The sequence below is a fragment of the Portunus trituberculatus genome, chromosome 15 (genome assembly GCF_017591435.1).
Source record: "Portunus trituberculatus isolate SZX2019 chromosome 15, ASM1759143v1, whole genome shotgun sequence".
NCBI lineage: Eukaryota > Metazoa > Arthropoda > Malacostraca > Decapoda > Portunidae > Portunus > Portunus trituberculatus.
The window spans coordinates 4803629-4826128 of NC_059269.1; the positions used below are offsets into that span (position 1 = coordinate 4803629).

At 43.3% G+C, this 22500-nt stretch overlaps 1 long non-coding RNA gene across 1 annotated transcript in view; it reads left to right on the plus strand.

Moving 5' to 3' along the window:
- Window positions 1–22500, plus strand: part of LOC123504135 — a 110155-nt gene that overhangs the window by 38827 nt on the left and 48828 nt on the right. The window contains exon 3 of the long non-coding RNA XR_006674718.1: window positions 5821–5883. This is a non-coding gene — a long non-coding RNA (uncharacterized LOC123504135). The remainder of the gene's footprint in view (window positions 1–5820; window positions 5884–22500) is intronic.

Genomic DNA, 22500 nt, shown 5'->3' on the forward strand with positions numbered 1-22500 from the left:
TGCCAGTAGAGTCTTCTCTACTGAACCACCGCCAATACCTTAGTAGAGATATTTTTTATGCAATATGGGCTTTTTACCGGGTTCTGCTGGCCATAGGAGGTATTTTGGGTTCCATCAATATGAAAGTCAACCCATTAGGGAACCTTTACCCGGAGTGAATGCCCTTTTATCCTCGGACTGTGGGCAGGATTCAAACACATGAGCTTGCAGACCCTCGGCCACGAAAGCCCACGTGGTTCCACTCCTAATAATAATTTTCTATTGCTCTTCCTACTACTACTACTACTACTACTAATATTAATACTAATAGTAATACTAATACAAAAACAATAACAACAACTAACTACTACTACTACTATTACTACTATTACTACTACTACTACTACTACTACTACTACTACTACTACTACTACTACTACTACTACTACTACTACTACTACTACTAAAAAGAAGAATGGAAGCATATAGATAGAAGAGAGAGAAGTCTCTCTTCTATCTATATGCTTCCATTCTTCTTTTTTCTATCCTTCCTTCATTACTGTCTTTTTAATTTTCTATTCTTCGTTCTTGTCCTCCCTTTATTTGCTCTTTATTCTCATGTATGTTCCTTGCCTATAGGCCCCTCTTCTGTTTCCCTTCCTTTTCTTTTCTTTATCCCGCTTTTCCCTCTATTCTCCTTGTGTTTTCCTTAACTCTTCTCTCTTCTTTCCTTGGCTTTATTATCTTCATCACTTTCTTACATTCCTTCTTAACTTTCCTCTCTCTCTTCCCTCCTGAGGCCTCTCTTCATTACTCTTTCCCTTTGTTTTCTCACAGATGAAGAAAAGAAAAGACATACCACGGCTCGGAATTGCACCATTAACTATTAAAACTGTCGTAATTAACATTTATACTTATCAGTTAAATCCTGGAAGTTATAATGATTCTCTTTTACATTCTTTCTTTCATGGGGAGTGACTTGCCTTTAGGACAGTGAACAGGTTTAAAGCGTCGCCTTCAGCCAGCCAAGAGTAAGAGTAGCAATCGACCCAAGGCTGCTCGCAAGGCCCTTCTTTTTCTCTTCTGTCTACCCTTGGCACTCGTCTGTCTCTTGGCGATCCTCGTATTCATGATGGAACTTCTACTAATTAATTAGACTTTTGTACTTTTAGCTTGTCGTTCGGCGAGAGTATTAATGATCGTGGACTAATTTTTGCACCGCGGCAAGTCCTTGTTTGTCATGGATGATGTGAGGGAGGCGGAGGAGCAGGAGCAGGAGGAGAGGAGAGGATTTTTTGTGAGACTGTAGGAGTTTGAATGTTGCTGGTCAGGGTAGAGAGAGAGAGAGAGAGAGAGAGAGAGAGAGAGAGAGAGAGAATGACAATAGAAAACACCAGTTCGTGGAATTACATAGATGCAAGCTACATTGGACATTCACTATAAGAAAGATAGAGCGGAAGGAGGTTGTATTTTTGAAAGTATAGAAAGAAAGGAGACATGCTGGAGACGGTACGGGAAGAAAAAGAAAAATAAGGGACAAAAAAAAAGATTGAAAACTAAATGAAACTATAATTAAAAAAGAAATCGAAGGAAAGGAGGAAGCAGAACTCTCAGTAAAGACAGGAAGTGAAAGACAGCAGGTTGGGTTGGGCTTCACGTAAACAACCTCATATAACCCACAGCAGGTGAGGGAGGGAGGGCGTCGCTGAGTTGTGGCTACGTTGTAATCAGACCATGGAATGAAGCTCTCCACTCCCCATCCATCCCCACCTCACCCATCATTCTTCTTGGGTCGTCTTTACATCCTCCCCTCCTTCCCTCTCTCCTCTGCCCTCCCTCCCGACATGACACAGGAGACTTGGAGAGAAGACGCCCCTTTTAATGTCCTCAGCACAGTCCATTATAACTGTTAGCAGACCCTCGCCTCCCACCTACTTTTATTTGAGTAATTCTGTGTTCGGTTCACGTCTCGCTGAACTCGCTAGGTTGCAGGGAGGGAGGCAGGAAGGCTAAGATGAAGGGAGGTTAAGGAAAAAAAGGAGGATTAAGGGAAGGGATTTCTAGTCTTCTATTGACGTACAAAGTTTATTTTTCATGTTTATTTATATTCTTTCTCATTGGGAAGCGAGCGAGGAAGGGAAGTAAGGAGAAATCTCTTAGCTTCTATTGGCATGCGGTTTGTTTCTCATGTTTATATATATTTCTCCTCGGTCTGATTGTGCCTTCTTTGTGTTTCTTCGTAATGAAACTCTAGGCAAGATAAAAGAGAATCTCGTACAAGACATTGATGGATGAGGAAATAGAATACGTGAGATTATTTACCGACACTTAAGGAAATCTCTTCCAGCAACAACTTTCTACCTGTACACACTTACCGATAATCAATCTTAGCTCCTACACCTGTACAAAGTAACAAAACTAATGTCCATTTTCTACACACGCACAGCAATTAATTATACGTATACGAAAACAAATCAATAATTCCCAGACTAACTAATTAACTAACTACTTTTTGTACGAGCCGGTGTAGAGAGCTGAAGCAGAGGGCGGTTGACCACAGCAGCGAGGCGGTAAGGGCGTCGGCGGGAGCTTGTGTTTGTGGCGTGGCCGAGAGCGACCTACCGTGAGGAAGGAAAGCGGCGGGAGTAGTGAGAGAGAGAGAGAGAGAGAGAGAGAGAGAGAGAGAGAGAGAGAGAGGAGAGAGGGAGTGAGGGAGGGAGAGGGAGTGACGAACGGGGAGAAAGAGGCAAGTGAGGCGGAACGCAGTATCAGGTGCAGCACTAAAACACGAGGTAACACACACTGGGAGGATAAGAAGGATGACTGCAAAACCTTCACATAAAGGAGACCCGAGTAACGTTGAACCCGGAATGGTATTTAAGGAGAACAAGTGAATGAAAATGAACGAGAGTCGGACTTGTATTCTGAAACGCACTGAGAGTCTTCTTAGGATTATTTTGTAGGGCTTCAGAGATAATCAAGGGAATTTCTACTATTTTTCCCTCCCGCTGACTGTGCAGAATCCCTTTTAAACTATCACTTGAGTATTAAAGAAAAAAAAAAGCATATTTGGAAAACCTTAATAAATTCCACTAAGGCTGAAAGGGAAATAGAAATAATGGCATGTACACGAAACTAAAAAAAAAAAAAAGAAAAAAACATTAATACACTGAAGACAGAAAAGTATAAAAAAAAATAATTATGCATATGAAAAAAAAAAATTGCAATAGAAAAATTCAGAATATATTTACAGAGAACCTAAAAAGACACCAAGAAATTAAGGCGGCCGAATAAAGGGCGGAGTGTTAGCAGGGGATAAAAACACCGCTTGGAATGCAGGTGGTTGTAAATTCAGGTGAAAATATATCATCTTCTGCGGCAGGGTTGAGAGAGAGAGAGAGAGAGAGAGAGAGAGAGAGAGTGTGTGTGTGTGTGTGTGTGTGTGTGTGTGTGTGTATGAGGTAGGTGGAGTGGGACAAGCAAACAGACAGACAGGCAGACGGACAGATAATTAGAGATATAGAATAACAAATCGAACGAAAAAGTTACGAGAGACAAACTGATGGACTGAGACATGGATAGACAAACAGACAAACGGACAGACAGACAGGCAGGCAGACAGACAGACAAGGAGACAGACTAGGTAAACAAATGAGAAATAAGACCACATTTAGTAAGTATGAATAACCGAGATCTATCAGTCATGGAAGAACACAAAGGAGGAGTGACTGACGATAATAAAGATACCTTGAATGACACGTACTTAAAGGAGAACTAGAGGAGGAGGAGGAAGAGGAGGAGGAGGAGGTGAAGAGAAGGATGTTTGTGTGTTAAGAGAAATATAGTGCCGTCAGAGAGAGAGAGAGAGAGAGAGAGAGAGAGAGAGAGAGAGGAAAATCGTGATGTCTATGGAGTAAACGAAGTAAACTAAGTTCACACACACACACACACACACATATGGCACACACACACACACACACACACACACACACACACACACACACACACAGAGAGAGACACACACACACACACACACACACACACACAACACACACACACACACACACACACACACACACACACACACACACACACACACACACACACACACACACACACACACACACACACACACACACACACACACACGTCCAATTTCTCAGCACCTCGATAGAAAATCAATAATCCTCTCTTGGAACACACACGTAATGGAATGGACCTTAGGAAGTTCTGGAGACCTTAATATATCTCCTCCTCCCCCGTCTCTCTTGTAATATAGAAAGAATAGGACCAACAGAAGATATAATGGACAAAAATGACTAAAGGCTTCGTTCACGGCGCTAACACATATAAAAGGAGTGTGCATAAGAGAAGGTAAGAGAAGGATTGTCAGTCACTTCTCTGCCCTAATGCCAACGTCCTTCATGCCGTCTAGTGTAACAGGGCGCAGTACTGCCTGAGATTTCGTATTATTGATGTCTTTTTGTTTTTATTCCAGGGCACCGCCTTCATAATCACCAAACACCTGTAATTAAACGACAAAAAGCCTCCATTCACCTCCTTCAGTTTCACGTATCCAGTCATTTCTAGATCAAGCCTGTTAAACTTCCTATCTCTCCACCATGTGACTTCAGAACTCAGTCAGGGAAAATACCTAAAAAATGTACAAACTTGCCCAGCCAGCCGCAAAGTTTCAAGGTCATGTTGGAAGCCTTGAGAGAGTTTGACTTGAAAACCAGCGGCTACTAGTACATCCTTGAGGAGCCTCCAACGGTGCAGCCAAGCCTTGCCAGCCGCTCGTGTCCCTTGTGGCTGTGTGTGGATGCATAAAAACGTAACTTCCAATAACACTCGAATCTGTCTCCTTGTGAATAGTGAAAACTTCCTTAACACACACACACACACACACACACACACACACACACACACACACACACACACACACACACACACACACACACACACACACACACCGGGTAGTGTAGTGGTTAGCACGCTCGACTCACAATCGAGAGGGCCGGGTTCGAGTCCCGGCGCGGCGAGGCAAATGGGTAAGCCTCTTAATGTGTGGTCCCTGTTCACCTAGCAGTAAATAGGTACGGGATGTAACTCGAGGGGTTGTGGCCTCGCTTTCCCGGTGTGTGGAGTGTGTTGTGGTCTCAGTCCTACCCGAAGATCGGTCTATGAGCTCTGAGCTCGCTCCGTAATGGGGAAGACTGGCTGAGTGACCAGCAGGCGACCAAGGTGAATTACACACACACGCACACATACACACACACACACACACACACACACACACACACACACACACACACACACACACACACACACACACACACACAGTCACATCGCAGTCCCACATTAATTACTTTTCTTTAGATTGCTTTCACCACCACATATTGACCAAATTTTAATAGCCTATGAACACCTGACTAGAATTTGCACTGTTAGTTCTGCCCAGATTCAACTCAGGATCCTCTAATTTGCCTGTGTGAGAGCGTTAACCGCTATATCATTTGTGCTGTGCTTGTATACAACCAAGAGAAAATGTAAGAAAAAGAAAATACTATTTTTCATGCATGCTTGTTCAAGATCATGCAGAAAAAGAAGTGCAGTCGCTTTTTCTTTGAGAGAGAGAGAGAGAGAGAGAGAGAGAGAGAGAGAGAGAGAGAGAGATTCTAATTCTTTTCATATACTGTGCTGGATATCCAAGAAGGTTCAGAGTATAAAAAATTTCAGTGAAAACAATTTTGTTTGTTAAATCCTGTGTTTGGCCGCTTGAATCCGAGTATTGTTTTGTTGTATGGCATTCGTGAATCTCATGTTCTCTCTCTCCCTCAGGTGAACCTCAAGCGTCTCCCGGTACTCAGTGAGATGACGACACGACATCTGGACTACGGCAACGTAAGTGTGAGCTTTAATGTTCTCATATTTACCATGTCTTCCCTGCAAGAGTACAAAAAATGAGATTCAAGTAAAATTAGATTTGAATGGATTCCAATGTAAATGTTGCAACGCGTATCCGCGGCTGGCTGCATGAACTTTAATTCCTGATTACTAGCGTGTTCCTCCGATCAGAGGTTGACCTTGTGTGACCCGTGAGTATTCAAGGGTCCTGCAGGTGTCCTCAATGAGGCGGCGAGCCATCACTCACCAGTAGCATGACAGCCAACATGCCAAGTTTTTTTGTGTGCGGCGAGCCAGGAGGCCGCGGGGCAGCGAGGCACGCAGGGCAGGCTCAGAGTTGATCGCCCGCCTCTGGATGATTAACGAATTGCTCCCATGGCTTCGGGCGCGAGGTAATCAGCTTCAATTTGAATTATTCGGACTTTATTTTCTGCTACAATGTTGTCGTTTTTTTCATGAGAGATGATTGTTTCAGGAAATTCTGAATATATACGCGTGGTTAAGTACTCAACAACTGTCCAGAATGGAAACTTGAGCTGATGTGTCAAACTTGCCTTGTCATGTTTACAATAAAAGTTACCAAGCCTTCTGACATATATATATATATATATATATATATATATATATATATATATATATATATATATATATATATATATATATATATATATATATATATATATATATATATATATATATATATATATATATATATATATATATATATATATATATAATTAGTAAGTTCAACAAAATTGACAAATTTACTTTTTTTCTTCATCATTGTAATCAGCTCGGTACATCAAAGGGACGTGTGTGAGCCAGCTATGCTTGGGAGTGGCAGGGGGGGCTTGGAGTGCAGGCTGCGGGCGAGACACGGGATGCTGCGAGAACACTTAAAAGTCTCTGTAATACTTCCATGGTGATATTTACTCTTAATATTTTTACTGAATCCATCTCTCTCTCTCTCTCTCTCTCTCTCTCTCTCTCTCTCTCTCTCTCACCACTCCCTAACACTACTAACACCACTGGAGCGAAGACAGGTGGGCACGCGTCTTCAGTGTCTGTCCCGCCATAAGCTTCGTGCCATCTTTCCGCTCCGGCTCACCTCTATGGGCGCACTCCTCCCCTCGGTTACTGACCATGTTTTATCGCTTAGGTTCTCCACACACACGCATCTGAACTCTTCGTTCCTCTCTAACGTCGGTGCTGTTCTCGCCAAGCCTTATCTGGTCGGTGTGTTGTAGTTTTCACCAAGTTCTTTATCGTCTATACTGCAAGAAGAAGGCTCATTACTTGGAACCATTTCTGTGCATAACGTTCGCTTCCTCAGACACTACGAGGCAAGCCGATACAAAACCACAGTAAGGACTCCACCTCCTCCCGCTCCTCATGAATTTGTTATCAGATTAGCGTGTAATTCATCGAGAGTCATATTTCTGTTTTGTTTTTGTTTTTCATTCCATTGTTGTCATCTGAACTTGATTTCACCCTTTATACGTTTAAGTGCAGAAAGTTGTCCAATGGTTGCAATTGAGAAAAAAGAAAAGTTTGTATATTTCTTAGTCCACCGAGAAAAAAAATGGCAAAAAATAATTATAAACTTTAAAATCTGAGATGTTAGCGTTATATCATCCTTCACTGTTCAACTTAAATAGATTTGAACGGTAACATTATAGAAAACCTTCATATAACAAGCGAAACGTCATAACTGCATGAACTGAAGATGGATAATTGAGACGTTTGAAGAGACTTGACGTGTGAATTTCATGCGTGGGAACCCATGTGAAGAGCAGTGTGTTGTGTACCAGCGGAGAGGCCACGGCGAGGAAACCAGCGTGGGTGTAGATGATGTAGACACGTACTTTAGAATGCACGGGATTGATGAGGGAACGTGAGCTGCTGATAGGACTGGCGGTCTGATCTAAGCAGGTGATGAGGTGGGCATGGAGAAGGTTTAGCGATGGTGGGTTGAGAGAGAGAGAGAGAGAGAGAGAGAGAGAGAGAGAGTGGGGGTGCGGATCTAAGGCTCAACACAAAGCCGTCCACCGCCACTCAACACTTCTCACTCTGAGCCGCACCTGACACAAGGACTAGTAACCTAAGTGTACGTAAGCCTAAGGACCATTTTGCGTAGAGGCGCGTGACGTGGTATAAGCCGCGGTGTGTGTGCGAGCGAGCAAATGTTTAACCAAGTGTGATCGAGGCACAAGCTGGTGTGTGAGACAGAGGCGAGCCACAGCTGCAAATAGACAGAGGGACAGGTGCGGGAGAGGCATTAATTACTAGCAGGTGCGCCCCCCGGACAGGTAGTGGAGTAGGAGGCACGGACACTCGCTGCCTGCCCTTTGTCCCTTCTTGTGTGTGTGTGTGTGTGTGTGTGTGTGTGTGTGTGTGTGTGTGTGTGTGTGTGTGTGTGTGTGTGTGTGTGTGTTTTGTCCAGTTGTTTTGTTATTAGGAAGGGCCACGTGTATGAAAATGTATAGAGCTCTTAATCATGTAGCATTTTTTTTATGTTTAAACTATTTTTTTCAGTATTTGTAGTATAGGAGACTCACCAGAATACGTATTTATCTGTTCATTTATCTATCCTTAACTACAAAGGACATATAGAAATAAAGGATAAATAAACACATGCAACGGTTCAGCAATTCAATATAAACTCTGTAGAAATACGTACAGTACATACATCTAACAATTTGTCCATAAAAATTCATACACATTTTTTTTTTCCGAGTAATTAGTGAAAGATTCAAAATAAGTGTGTTGATTTATGACTTAACGATGATGACTTCAAGGTTTGTGTTCACCGCCGCCATTGTTTGACCATGTACTGAAAGATTTTGGCAGATATCACTTTCTTCTCATTAACCTAAACTCTCTCTCTCTCTCTCTCTCTCTCTCTCTCTCTCTCTCTCTCTCTCTCTCTCTCTCTCTCTCTCTCTCTCTCTCTCTCTTGCCCTCGATCTCTATTTTCCTTCATCTCTCCCTCCCTCTCTCCTCATCCCTCTACTTATTCCTTCTCTCACACTTTCTCGCGCTGTGCTTCCCGGTCACCCCCCTTCCCCTCTCTCTCCCTTCTCCCATCCTTCATCACAGCACTCCCTCCGTCAGCCCCGCGCGGCCCCCAGCAGGAGAAATCGAGGCCTTGGCGTAGATAATAGGAAAGGCGTGTTCCCCTCCACTCAAACCTCCCTTCGCTTGTTGCATGTGTTTTTGAAGCCCCAATTCCTCCCACTGGCATTCTTGTCTGTTTCCTTCAATATATTTCCTTTCTCTCTCTCTCTCTCTCTCGTTTTGTGTCTTGATATATGTAAACATTTGTCATATTTCAACATTTACTTACGGTTTCAGTTGTTTTGCTTATATTTCCATGGTTTTATTCGTTCTGTACCAATATTTTGTCGAGATTAGCAAACCCTTCAGCTCTCTTCGTTTCTCGGCTCCTCTCTCGCAAATCTTACACTCAGATGACATGTGTGAATTAAGATATATGTCACAAAACTAACCTGACCCAAACTTTAACCTGAGCTAACATAACCCTGACTTTCACCTAGGTTAGATTAGGTTAAAATTAGGGTTTGGTTAGTTTGGGTTATATTTCAATTCACACGTCATGTTATTTGAGGGAAAGAGCTGTGAAGGGGGAGCCAATAGACGAGGAGACTTGGAGAGCTTGCTAATCTTGATATGATCCGATTTTTTTTTTTTTTTGTGTGTGTGTGTGTGTGTGTGTGTGTGTGTGTGTGTGTGTGTGTGTGTGTGTGTGTGTGTGTGTGTGTGTGTGTGTGTGTATTTGGGTTTCCTGCAAGTCAATGTGACGTTCGTTGCTGGAAAGTTGGTTGCACTTTTATCACATCACTCTTCTAGAAATAGTGTGCCTTTGTCTCTCTCTCTCTCTCTCTCTCTCTCTCTCTCTCTCTCTCTCTCTCTCTCTCTCTCTCTCTCTCTCTCTTACAGCCAATTTTTTTCTCTTCACAAGGGAATTACCGCTTAATTTTCTTGAAGTTCCAAGTTTTACATTACTTTTGAGAGAGAGAGAGAGAGAGAGAGAGAGAGAGAGAGAGAGAGAGAGAGATTTTGATTGTTATCGTCGTCACAGTAGGAAAAGGAGGAGGAGGAGGAGGAGGAGGAAAAAGAGAAGAAGGAGGAGGAGGAGGAAGAAGAAGAAGAAGAAGAAGAAGAAGAAGAAGAAGAAGAAAATAAAAAGAAGAGAAAATAAAGAAAAAACAGAAAAAAGACAAGGAAGAAAGCAATCGAGTTATTCACGTTTTCTAGGGAGAGAGAGAGAGAGAGAGAGAGAGAGAGAGAGAGAGAGAGAGAGAGAGAGAGAGAGAGAGGTGGGGGAGGGGTATGGTAGGGAGACAGGCGGGCCACATAAACATTGGGGTGTCCGTTCAGCCGGTCATCAATCATCGCCGTGTTGCGTCACTTTCCTGGCGTCTCATTGGTCGGTGGCTGGTGACGTCACTAGGGACCCGCCAGCCCCACCAGCCGTGAAATAAAGCCGCTACACTGGAGATGTATTACTGCATTATTTGCCTTATCAACTTGAAAATTAGGGGAGATCTCGTTGTGTGCGTGTGTGTTAGTTTTCTGCTGTCGACGAAGGGCTGGGTTCTCTTTTTCGTTGTTTTGGGTGTTTTTAAAGCTTTATTTCTGCGTTTTTTTTAAGTGGGTGGTTTTCTGGGAGTGGTTTCGTGTTTGGATTATTTATTTTTCTTGTTTCTTTTCTTCTGTTCCTTTTTCTTCTGTTCCTATCTACTTTTTTTTTTTTTTTTGGAATTATGAATTTTCTGTTTAGGGAAGGTATGCTTTTAGTTTGTTGTATTCTAAATGGTCTGAATGTCAATGATTTTCTTTATGTACGTACATTATAATTCTCGGGTTAAATGTCTCTTTTGGAACTCAGAAACGATGCTTAATTTTTGGCACCCTGTGATTTTTTACTTTATTTTCTATATTTATTTTTATGTCTCGTGATATTTTGGGACGGTTGTTTCTTGTAATTTTCTTTAGTTACTTCTTTGATTCTTTTAGTTTTTCTTTTTTTTCAAGGTCACCTCCTCCAAGCCTCGTAAATCAATCAATTATTAATGGCTTTGAAATATATTTGAGATACCCTGTTATGTCTGGTTTTCTGTTTGGTTAGGTTGTGTTTCGTTAAGTTATATTAATTAGGTTAGGTTATATTATATTATTTATGTTAAGTTACTTGTAGGTTAGGTCAAATTAGTTTATTTTGGGTTAGGTAAGGTCAGGTAAGGTAAGGTAAGGTTAGCTCAGGTCAGATTAGTTTATGTTTGGTTAGGTAAGGTCAGGTGAGGTAAGGTAAGGTTAGCTCAGGTCAGATTGGTTTATGTTTGGTTAGGTAAGGTCAGGTGAGGTAAGGTAAGGTTAGCTCAGGTCAGATTGGTTTATGTTTGGTTAGGTAAGGTCAGGTGAGGTAAGGTAAGGTTAGCTCAGGTCAGATTAGTTAATGTTTGGTTAGGTAAGGTCAGGTAAAGTAAGGTAAGGTTAGCTCAGGTCAGATTAGTTTATGTTTGGTTAGGTAAGGTCAAGTAAGGTAAGGTAAGGTTAGCTCAGGTCAGATTGGTTTATGTTTGGTTAGGTAAGGTCAAGTAAGGTAAAGGTAAGGTTAGCTCAGGTCAGGTTTCGGTACTTTTAAATAGTTTCTTTTATTATTTATTTCTCCTTTACGACTTATTTCGTCAGATTAGTTTATGTTTGGTTAGGAAAGGTCAAGGTAAGGTCAGGTAAGGTTAGCTCAGATCAGGTTTCGGTACTTTTTAATGCTTTCCTTTATATTTTTTCTCCTTTACGACTTATTTTAGACTAGGAATAAATTGGTTGAAAAAAAAGTATGTACAATGACGTAGAAGACAACAGCATACAAAAGAAAGATGTAATGCAAGGGACAGCTAGTTTAGGTTGTTTTGTTTTTCCTTAACGCTATCCACGGTTATTTATCTCCTTTTACGACTAGGTTGATTTTAGAGAGCTAAGTAAATACGTTATGGAAGACAACATACAGAGCAGTTTACAGTACGGGAGGATTGGGAGGTGAGAATGAAGGGGTCTATAGAAGCAGCGCCGTGGAAGGACAGCAAGCAAGGGAGAGAGAGAGAGAGAGAGAGAGAGAGGGTGGTAGTAATATTTGTCGAGCCATCCTCTGTGAAATTAGCTGTCATCTCTTCCTTGTGCTGACGAGGTGTTGGTCTAATCTCCCCCGTTATTACTCTATGCAAAGCCCTCCTCCTTCTCCTCCTCCTCCTCCTCCTCCTCCTCCTCCTCCTCCTCCTCCTCCTTCTCCTCCTCCTCCTCCTTCGAGTCCTCCTCCTCCTCCTGAGTGGTATCTGTCCTTGTCCTCATCGCTCCTCCTTCCTCTCACACATTTCTGGTTTTCATCATCGTCACGAGGGAATGGCTAAGAAGAGGAAGAGGAGGAGGAGGAGGAGGAGGAGGAGGAGGAGGAGGAGGAGGAGGAGGAGAAGAAGAAAAAGAAGAAGAAGAAGAAGAAGAAGAAAAGAAAGAATCGTTGTTCTACTCGTCTTCGTTTTCCTGTCTCCTTATCCTCCTCCTCCTCCTCCTCCTCCTCCTCCTCCCCTCGGCTTACACAAGACAGAGCTGGTTAATTACTTATTCCTCTTTACGCTTCAGAGGGAGAGGAGGAGGAGGAGGAGGAGGAGGAGGAGGAGGAGGAGGCGTTAGATTTGTGCTTCTCTAATTAAGGATTTTTCCATTTCCTCCTCTCCTTCATCTGCTTCAGTGTGTGTGTGTGTGTGTGTGTGTGTGTGTGTGTGTGTGTGTGTGTGTGTGTGTGTATGTGTGTGTTGCCATATTTTTGTTTCTTTTTAAGTTTAACACATTAATATTATTTGATGACTATAGAAGAAATAGCACAGATAGTGGTGGTGGTGGTGGTGGTGGTGGTGGTGGTAGTGGTCGTTGTGGTGGTGGTGGTGGTTATGTGCTATCAATCTTGGTCTCCTTCACTTAATGGCTGTTCGTTGTGTCCTCCCTCTCTACATTTTAAATACTCTTCAATCCTAATTTCTCCCGTACCCTCACTTCCCTCAGCCCTCTTAATTAATCCTGACGAATAGAAGAATCTGATTTTCACTTTTTTAACTTTCTTTTTTGGTACTGAAATAGTTTTAAGCCTTTTTTCCTTGATGTTTAGCGGCGAGAGTTCTTTTCCCTCAACCTCCGTCAGTCCCAGCACAAAAGTCCCTTCCACGGTGTTCATTAAGAGGCACTGAGCAGGATGGGGCCTTGAGGGACGCGGGAGAAGGGAGATGATACATGCTGAGGAAACATAGCATAGGAATAAATGAGAAGCACCAATACTCCTGACAGGAAAATGAAGCGAAAAAGAAATTGATAAGAAATGTGAATCATGTGAGAAAGTACTACATGAAATAAGGATAAAGTTTCATTAATCTCTTCAGTACCGTGACAGGTTTTCATGTTTATTTGGTTATGATACAGTGATTTCATGCAGCTTCAGAAACTTATATGAGGATTAAAATAGTGAAGACTCTGTGCATTAATCTTCTGACCTCCACAAGCCCTTCCTAATGTAAATCAAATCTTCTAATCATACCTCAAAACCCATGATAAAAATGTGCCCCAGTTCTGCATGGGTTAATACTGGTTAGAAAGAAGAAAAGAAATTATGTAGGACGTATTAAGGTGAAAGCTGAAGGAGATATAAGATTCTGTGTAATGTAATAGTAACAATATTTTGACTTGTTATGGTGCTGCTAAAGATGTCGATGATTTATTGATTGAATAGATGGTGGACGTTTTGCCTTCTTTTATGTATAGTGGACGGTAGTATAGATATTTCTCACTTGTCTCTCACTTTCTATCACGTTTTATCCTCCATTTTTCGTCTGAAGTGATGATATTCTTAAATTGTTTGCATTTCATCTTTCATTTTTGTTTACTTTCACTCCCACGTTTCCGTCCCCTTTCCTCCTCCATCCTTCCTTGCCTCCCTGTTTCTTCCCCAGCGCCCTTCCTCCCTGACGCTGGGCGCACAAAATATGCAGGCACGGGTTATTGAACGGAACAAAGAGTGTCATCAGCGAGGGTGACAGGGAGTGCCAGTTTTGTCGCACCATCACAAAGTGGCACCATCAGCTCGTGGCATTCCCCATCCGTCCACTGCATAGCCTCCCACTCGCACTTTTTCCCTCTCGTTCACTCCGTCAATGACTCGTGTACGAATACCCCCAGATTTTTGCCATTAGAGAGAGCGAGGAAAAAAAAAACGAGAGTGATAGTTGATTTGGCTCGTTTTTATTTCCCTTTTGGCGTCAGGAAGTAATGGGCATATACTCTTCCTAATGGTGGCTCATCTGTTGCTGCCAGTTTTGTCGTTAAATGTCTGGAGGTTGCAGTATATTTTTTTGCCTCTCTCTCTCTCTCTCTCTCTCTCTCTCTCTCTCTCTCTCTCTCTCTCTCTCTCTCTCTCTCTCTCTCTCTCTCTCTCTCTCTCTCTCTCTCTCTCTCTCTCTCTCTCTCTCTCTCTCTCTCTCTCTCTCTCTCTGTCGTTTGCTTTTTCGGTGGCAAAAATGATTTCCTTGTGAGTGGCGGAGCGTCTGTGATATTGTCGAATTCTTGTGTTCAGTGTCTCGCGATTCCTCGATTGACAACCATTGTAAAGAGAGAGAGAGAGAGAGAGAGAGAGAGAGAGAGAGAGAGAGAGAGAGGAGAGAGATCCTTTGCTCCTTTAAAGATTCTTTCTAGGCAACACGCAAGAGTGAGGCGCCAAGAGAAGCCACTCCAGGTAAGAAGGAAGGAAGCACCGCGGCCCGGAAGACGTGATTCGTAGCCAGGGTTTGATAACTACCCAGATTCTCTACCCAAACGTGGTTCCCGTGACGTCATCTCCGGTAAAGTCAGGTCCCGGAACCCTCGCACCTCTGGCCACCTTCCTCTTCCTCCTCTTCCTCCTCCTCGGCACCAAGGTCCTCCACCGTCCCTTCGTCCCTTCTCTGGGAAACTCGCGGAACACTTGTACGAATTGGCGGAAAGTCCTTCCTAATTGCTTAAGTGTTGGGTGGCCGCGATCTGCAGTTCCTGAAGGAGGACAATAATTATCCCGCTATTCAGGTCTAGCGTGGTGCACCTGCCAGGCTCTCCCTCGCCGTAGCAGCCTCACGGTTTGACATTTCCCCGCCGCCTCCACCGTTTGCCGGACACTATCACGTACCTCTGGGAGCTTTGGTGAAACAATTACACAGCCTTGTTCTGGTCCACTCTGGCGACATGCCCCCTTTGTGTGTCAGTGTTCCAGTAACTTGCCATCCATTCTCATCGTTCTCAAAGTCAGGAGGCGGAGAGCGGTCCGTGTTGCTCAGTCCTGGATTAGTGGCGACGCTGCGGCAACAGGGTAGAGTCTCCAGGAATGTTACAGGAACGGGAGTCACCTTGAAGGGAGCGCGAGGCGAGGCGATGTGTCCCCCGTCAGGGTTGGTCACCGCCTGTGAAGCTGGCCACTCGCCCGGGCAGGTGGCGGAAATGTTGCTGTGATTTGTTGTCATTATCTCCCTGACTCCTTCCCTTTCCTGCATCCTTCCGCCAATTTGCCCTTTCCCTTTAATATTCCTCTCGGAAGGATGTAAAGCTGCGTTACGGCGAGAGATGACCAACACTATGCCTTCGTCACGTTCAGTCAGTGAGCATACATAAGACCCCTCAGTCTCCCAGCCTCCCTCCATCCCCACACCTGCCCCATATCTCACCTCGCGTTTCCTGCGACCTTTCAACCTCCCCAGCTGTTCGTGAAGTGATGCATTTCAAATGTAAAGCCTGTGGGATGAATAAAGTTGACGAAACGAGATTGAATGTGAACTAAGTTCTTAGATTCTAATTTATATGATTCTATATGATAAACTGGACTAACCGAGTCTTATTAAAAATAAGGATTTCATACAAAAAGTCAACAAAGTGGTCGAGCATCATCAGGTTGTTCATGATGATTAGCTCACCAGTTACCGCCGCAAAGTCAGGGACGCTTCCATGCATGCCATTCACAGGAGAGCTAACATGAGCATATCGCTTAGATCACATCATTTGCTGAATTGTAAGGACTCTTAACCTACAGAGAACATTTCTAAGGGTATACATTGTCCTAAAGAGTCAACATCCCAAGCAGCTTGACTCACCCTAGCACTCAATAACAACCCACAGCAGCGCACAGCCTCAGCAGGAATCGCCAAACACAATTCCCTATTGTCTCCAAGAAGCGAATCGGTTACGTACACGTGGCTGTGTTTGACCTCAATCTTTATGCCCCATTGCTACATACTAATTGCAAGTTGAGGACAGCTGATAGTGCCAACTCTTTCCACTCACTCCTTTTAATATTCTGAAACAACCTTGATAAACACATTCTCTTGTTTAAGTATCAATGAAGAGCTGAAGGCACCATTTATTATTACCAATATGCTCCGTTTCACTTCCCACATCACTGAACAGATTGAAATAATATTCATCTCATCCATTAAACGAGCACACACTGTCCTCCTATATATTTACCATCCTAACGGCACGCACACTTACACGTACGTACACGCACATACACACTAGCCGGCAGCCGCTCCCGTCATTAAGTACCATTCACGAAGACATGACCAGGCCTGCTCATAGTAATGCTGAATTGCAAAACTAGCTCCTTAAAATACTGCTCAAGGCAAGGCTGCGTCACGGCACATCACCTCTAAAGTATATATCCTCCAGCAGTGAGGAAGTGAACGAGAGGTATGTACAGATTCCCCTTTTCCCCTTCCCTTCCTCCCTTCCGCGCCGCCTCAGCGCCCCTCCTGCCGGCAGTATCCTTGCCTCGAGCCTCGCCACCCATCCATCCAGCCAGCCAGCCAGTCAGTCAGCCAGCCGCGGACGAACTGAAGCGTTTATGTAATTGGTCGATTATCTTTCTTCCCATTCATGTTTTCATTCATTCATTCAGGACTGAGTGAGTGTCTCCGTGATGCACCGTCTTGGATTGCCTTCTCTGTGTGCGTGTGTGTGTGTGTGTGTGTTTCTTGGCGTTGTGTATGCGTGTAACAATAGGAAATGGCCGTCACTGTGATGCTAAGGTTGACTGTGAGCGGAGAGTCATGGTGATTTCTGACTATTTAGGTAATCCACCATACAAGCTCGTCTGTCACTGTAAAAATATGATGCGTTCAAACATTAATCAACAGCAGCATAAACACACCATCCTGTAGAGTACTGGTGACAGTGAAGGCGTGTGGAGGAATGAGAGCGGAGTGTGGCGTGACAGGACCTTAGAATTAAAATGTATTAGTATCAAATATGAACAGCGTAACATGTACTATTTCGTCTTAACGGGCATACGTACAAGAGCAATACAGAGGAACTATTTTGTATCTGCTTCCTCATCAGATGTATTCTAGTAATAATGTAGAAATAATTTTTATTGTTGTTTTTTTTTTTTTGTAGCTGTGTGTGATACGTATTGCTTTTCGCATATATACTATACAGTAGATATGATTACGTATACAAATATGAATTAACATCGCTGTACAATACGAATATCGAGAAGTTCATGTTTGTATTACGTATTCTATTGAGGTTAGTTCACACACACACACACACACACACACACACACACACACACACACACACACACACACACACACACACACACCTGTCATTTTAGCAACTTTCACCCATACCTTCCCATCGACCCATATCCAACTCGCGTTATTTTCCCCCATCCATTACCATTCACACCAGCTGCTCATGTCCCGCACGGCGCCCACACACGGGAGATGCAGTGATTGCCGCGTTGTATTTGATCTATAAACTTTTTTTCGGCTTCTCGGCTTTTATATTCTTTTGTATTATTTTGTACTTTTTGTGTTTGTGCGCTTCTTGTATGATTTTTTTTACGTGCAGTGTTGTATGAGCGTGTTTCTTGATTTCCCTTTTTGTGTATCTGTCAGTCAGTTAATCTATTTTCATGTATATCTATTTGTTTATCTATCTGCTTATCTGTCTGTCTCTCTTTGTATATCTATCAATCTTTCCATCTCTTTATCTATCAATATGTTTATCTATTTGTATCTACATCTATCCAGCTACCTACCTGTTTATTTATCTATCTTTTCATCTATGTACCTGTTGTCTCGTAATTAATCAACATTTGAAATTGCATTCCTGGCACGCCCATCACCGTCTTTCATAACCATCGTTGCATCATTTTCGTGATTCTCGTGTCGAAATGTCAAGCACAGTTTGCCTCCCGTTCCAGCTCCTGCTCTCCGTCACCAGCTGTGTATACCCTTCACCCACATCCCAGTCCTCGGTGACAAAGTTTCAGCATATCACCTCTCTGTTTAGCAATATCACCCAGTGAAAAAAAAAATTAAGTAACTGAAGAAATAAACGGACAGAATCATTAGTTCTGCTTAACATGTTCCATAGCTTAAGTAACCAGACTTTTCTACTCGTTTTCCCGCTCTATTCATCCACATTTCCGTGAGCTCGCGTGTCTGGGCATCGTAGAGTGTGCAACGATGCTCGCGCTTTACCTCTCCAGTACCGAGTCCCATGCAGCCTCCCCCTCGGCTATCACCGCCGCTAACTCACGCTGCTAACTCACCCGCTAACCCCATCCTCTCTCCTTCCCCTATTCCCCCAACACCACCACTTCGTGCCAGGCAGAGAGAGACAGTCACCGGGGTCCACGCACAATCAGAGTCTTCAAGCTCAAATAACCGTGTCGCCCTGCCGTGTCCAGTCCCCACGCAGCAACCCGTACCCTTCCCACCCTCCCCATCCTCCCTATCCTCTGCCAACTCCTAAAGTGACATGCGAACTCCCCGCACGATGGAATAACCTGCCGTACAGTGCTGGCGTCCAATACACAAAGTTCCATCTCTCGCACATCCTTTGATCCCGGAGACTTCACACACAAAATGTGACCCGAGGCAATTACCAGGGGCGTCGGCTACTTTAGGGAGCTCCAGAGCGGCACGAGGGGCTGCCGCACACCGCCACGTGACGCCACCACTGTCGACACAAGGTTTTCTCGATTCTCCGCCGACGGGACCTCGTGAGCACTGCCTGGCTGGATGGATGGATGAGAGGGTGTTGTGTTCGCTGTCTCATGTTGTGGTGCTTTCTGTGTAGACATGTTTGCTTATTTTCTTGCTTGCTTGGTTGTTTGTTGTTGTTTTCCTTGGTGCTGTTGTTGTTGTTATTAGCAGTGGTTGTGATGTTATTTTTTTTTTACACAAGAGGGAAACTAGCAATGGGCAACTGAGAATTAAAGAAAAATGGCCCACTTAAAATGCAAGTTTCTGAAAAGGTTCGTAGAGAATTAACAGAAAGACTGGGACAAATGTCTCCGTACATTGTTCAGGCTTCATTTGTACTATCAATTGTTGTTATCATTAGGTTCCGTTTCATATTTAGTTTTGCTTTTACTATTTACAACATCAACAGTGATTTCATTATTCAGTCACGTACTCTCCTTAACATCATACTCACCACCATCATCAATAGTAATGATAGTAATAATAGAAATAGTAGTAGTACTAGTGGTAGTAGTAGTAGTAGTAGTAATAGCAATAGTAGTAGTAGTAGTAGTAGTAGTAGTAGTAGTAGTAGTAGTAGGTAATTGTAATAGTAGTAGCAATGATAATAATAATAATAATAATAATAATAATAATGATAATAACACCACCAATGATGGCAGACTCTCCACTCCATGTTAAGTTTACTCTCAACATTTCACAGTATCGACGTTTCCATAAAGATTCGGCAGCACACAAGATTGAGATCAGACGAAGAGGTCTCCATCAAGACACCATTCAAGTAACCTTTGTACCTTTATTTTGGCTAACCCTTTACTTATCCTCTAGAGAACCAGCATTCAAGTGGGCATATTTTTTTTTTTTTTTTTTTTGCCCTTGGCTGGTCCTCTCCCCTACATAAAAAAAACCTGTGTGTCTCTGTGTGTGTGTGTGTGTGTGTGTGTGTGTGTGTGTGTGTGTGTGTGTGTGTGTGTATATGTGTGTGTGTGTGTATGTGTGTGTGTGTGTGTGTGTGTGTGTGTGTGTGTGTGTGTGTGTGTGTGTGTGTGTGTGTGTGTGTGTTTTATAGTACTGTTGGTATTTTACACCTTTTTGTTTTCAGAGAGAGAGAGAGAGAGAGAGAGACAGACAGACAGACAGACAGACAGACAGACAGACAGACAGACAGACAGGTAACAATGGCAATAGAAAATGAAATCAGCTCAGAAATTTAAAGAAAAGAGACAGAGAGAAGGGAAAAAAGTGGGAGAGAGTTACCAATTGTAGTGGTGGGCGTTGGCGTTCGTGCTCGTGAAGTTAATATGGTGATAATGTGGTTGGATGGTGATGGTGATGGTGATAATGATGACTGTGATTCTGATGGTTGTGATGGTGATGGTGGTAATGGTGTTGGTTTTAATGGTGCAAAACTGTATATGGTGGTGATGTCATTAGTGTTGCTTTTGGTGGAGGAGGATGTGGTGGTGATGTTGGTAGAAGTGGTAGCAGTGGTGGTGATGTGGTTGTGATGATAGTCGTGGTATTGGGTGAAGTATAAGGAGTCGTATGGGGAAAAAAAATTGTGGCTGTAGTCGTAGCAGTCGTGGTGATAAAGGAAACAGGAGAGTATCAAAAGTAGTTATAGTAGTAGTAGTAGTAGTTGTTGTTGTTGTTGTTGTTGTTGTAGTAAGTAGTAGTAGTAGTGGGTCTTTTATTTTTTAATCTTTTGTTGCCCTTGGCCAGCTTCCACTCTTGCAGAAAAAGTAGTAGTAGTAGTAGTAGTAGTAGTAGTAGTAGTAGTAGTAGTAGTAGTAGTAGTGGTAGTGGTAGTAGTAATAGTAGTTGTTCTAGTTGAAATAGTAATAGTAGTAGCAGTAGCAGCAGTAATAGTTAGTAGTTGTTGTTATTGTTAGTTGTTGTAGTAGCAGCAGTAGCAGCAGCAGCAGCAGCAGCAGCAGCAGTTGTTGTTGTTGTTGTTGTTGTTGTTCTTGTTGTTGTTGTTGTTGTTGTTGTTATTGCTGTTGTTGTAGTAATAGTAGTAGTGGTACTAGTAGTAGTAGCAGCAGTGATGACATTATAAGTATGAATAAAGTAGTGAACAATAGTACGGATAGTGTAATAGAAGTTTATCGATAGTGCCTGCAATAATAGTGGTAATAGTAGTGGTAGTGATGGTGGTGGAGGTACAGTATCAGCAAAGCAGTGAAATTAATAGAGATAGTATATAATCTAGTGATGGTGGTGGTGGAGGTGATGGTGGTGGTGGTGGTGATGGTGGTGATGGTGGTGGTGGTGGTGGTGGTGGTGGTGCTGGAGGTGATGGTGGTGGTGCTGGTGTTGGAGGTGGTGGTGGTGGTGGTGGTGGTGGTGGTGGTGGTGGTGGTGGTGGTGGAGGGGGCAAGTTGGGGTGTCATTGCTCCTGGTGTGGCAGGTTAACCAATAGGAGGCGTAATTGAGGCTAACCAAAGGAAGGGCGTGTGCTCGTGGCGGCTCTAATCACAGTCGTAATCCAAGTCCCGCAGGAGAAGGGGGAGGAAGGAGTCCTACGTGAGAGAGAGAGAGAGAGAGAGAGAGAGAGAGAGAGAGAGAGAGAGAGAGAGAGAGAGAGAGAGAGAGAGGCTAAGTTATCTCACAGGTCAAACGTGAGAATAAATGCGTTTTTTTTCAGATTTCACATTTTTTTCTATGGGAAAGATGACTTCCTCCTCCTCTTCCTCCTCCTCCTCCTCCTCTTCCTCCTCCTCCTCCTGCTCCTCCTCTTCCTCCTCCTCCTCCTCCTCCTCCTCCTCCTCCTCCTCCTCTGCCCTTCAATCCTGTCCTATATTCATAAAGACCAGTACAATTGACCAATGCCCTCAAGCAAGCAATCTCATTATAGACCAACGAACTTCCCTCTGTCATTTGTATTCATATGTTTCTCTTCCTCTCTCCCTCTACCTCCTCATCATCATCCTCTTCCTCTTCCTCCTCTTCCTCTTCCTCCTCTTCCTCCTACTCCTCCTCCTGCTCGTCCCCCAGCAGGAAGGAACCAGGTCTTTACATTGACGCCGGAAAGGGACGTCAGGTGAGGGATGGTAGGAGGACCCTTACTTGGCTACACCCTTACCCCCCCTCCCACCACAACCCCCCACACACACACACACACACACACACACACACACACACACACACACACACACACACACACACACACACACACAGAAGAGGTAGTGGTTGTTTTTCCTTAGTTTTGTCATTTATTGTAGACGAGCTGAAGAGTTTTGAAGATAACTTATGGACGCAAAGTTATAACGAGAACCAGCTGTTGTTTGGTTCCCCGTGCAGCGTGACGTCTCCTGTTGTTGTTTATTATTTATAGTGCTAGAACAACAACACAGTCATTAGTGTCACCAGTCTTATATTTGGTGTTGGAATCATTGCCATTATCACCAGCAGTAGAAGTCATTGTGAAAGGAAGCTCAGACTGTTATATTTCCTTTTTTTTTATATTAATCCTGCAATAAAAGTTTAATAGACAAAATTACGGTTGTTCCAATGATTAGGAAGACAATAACAT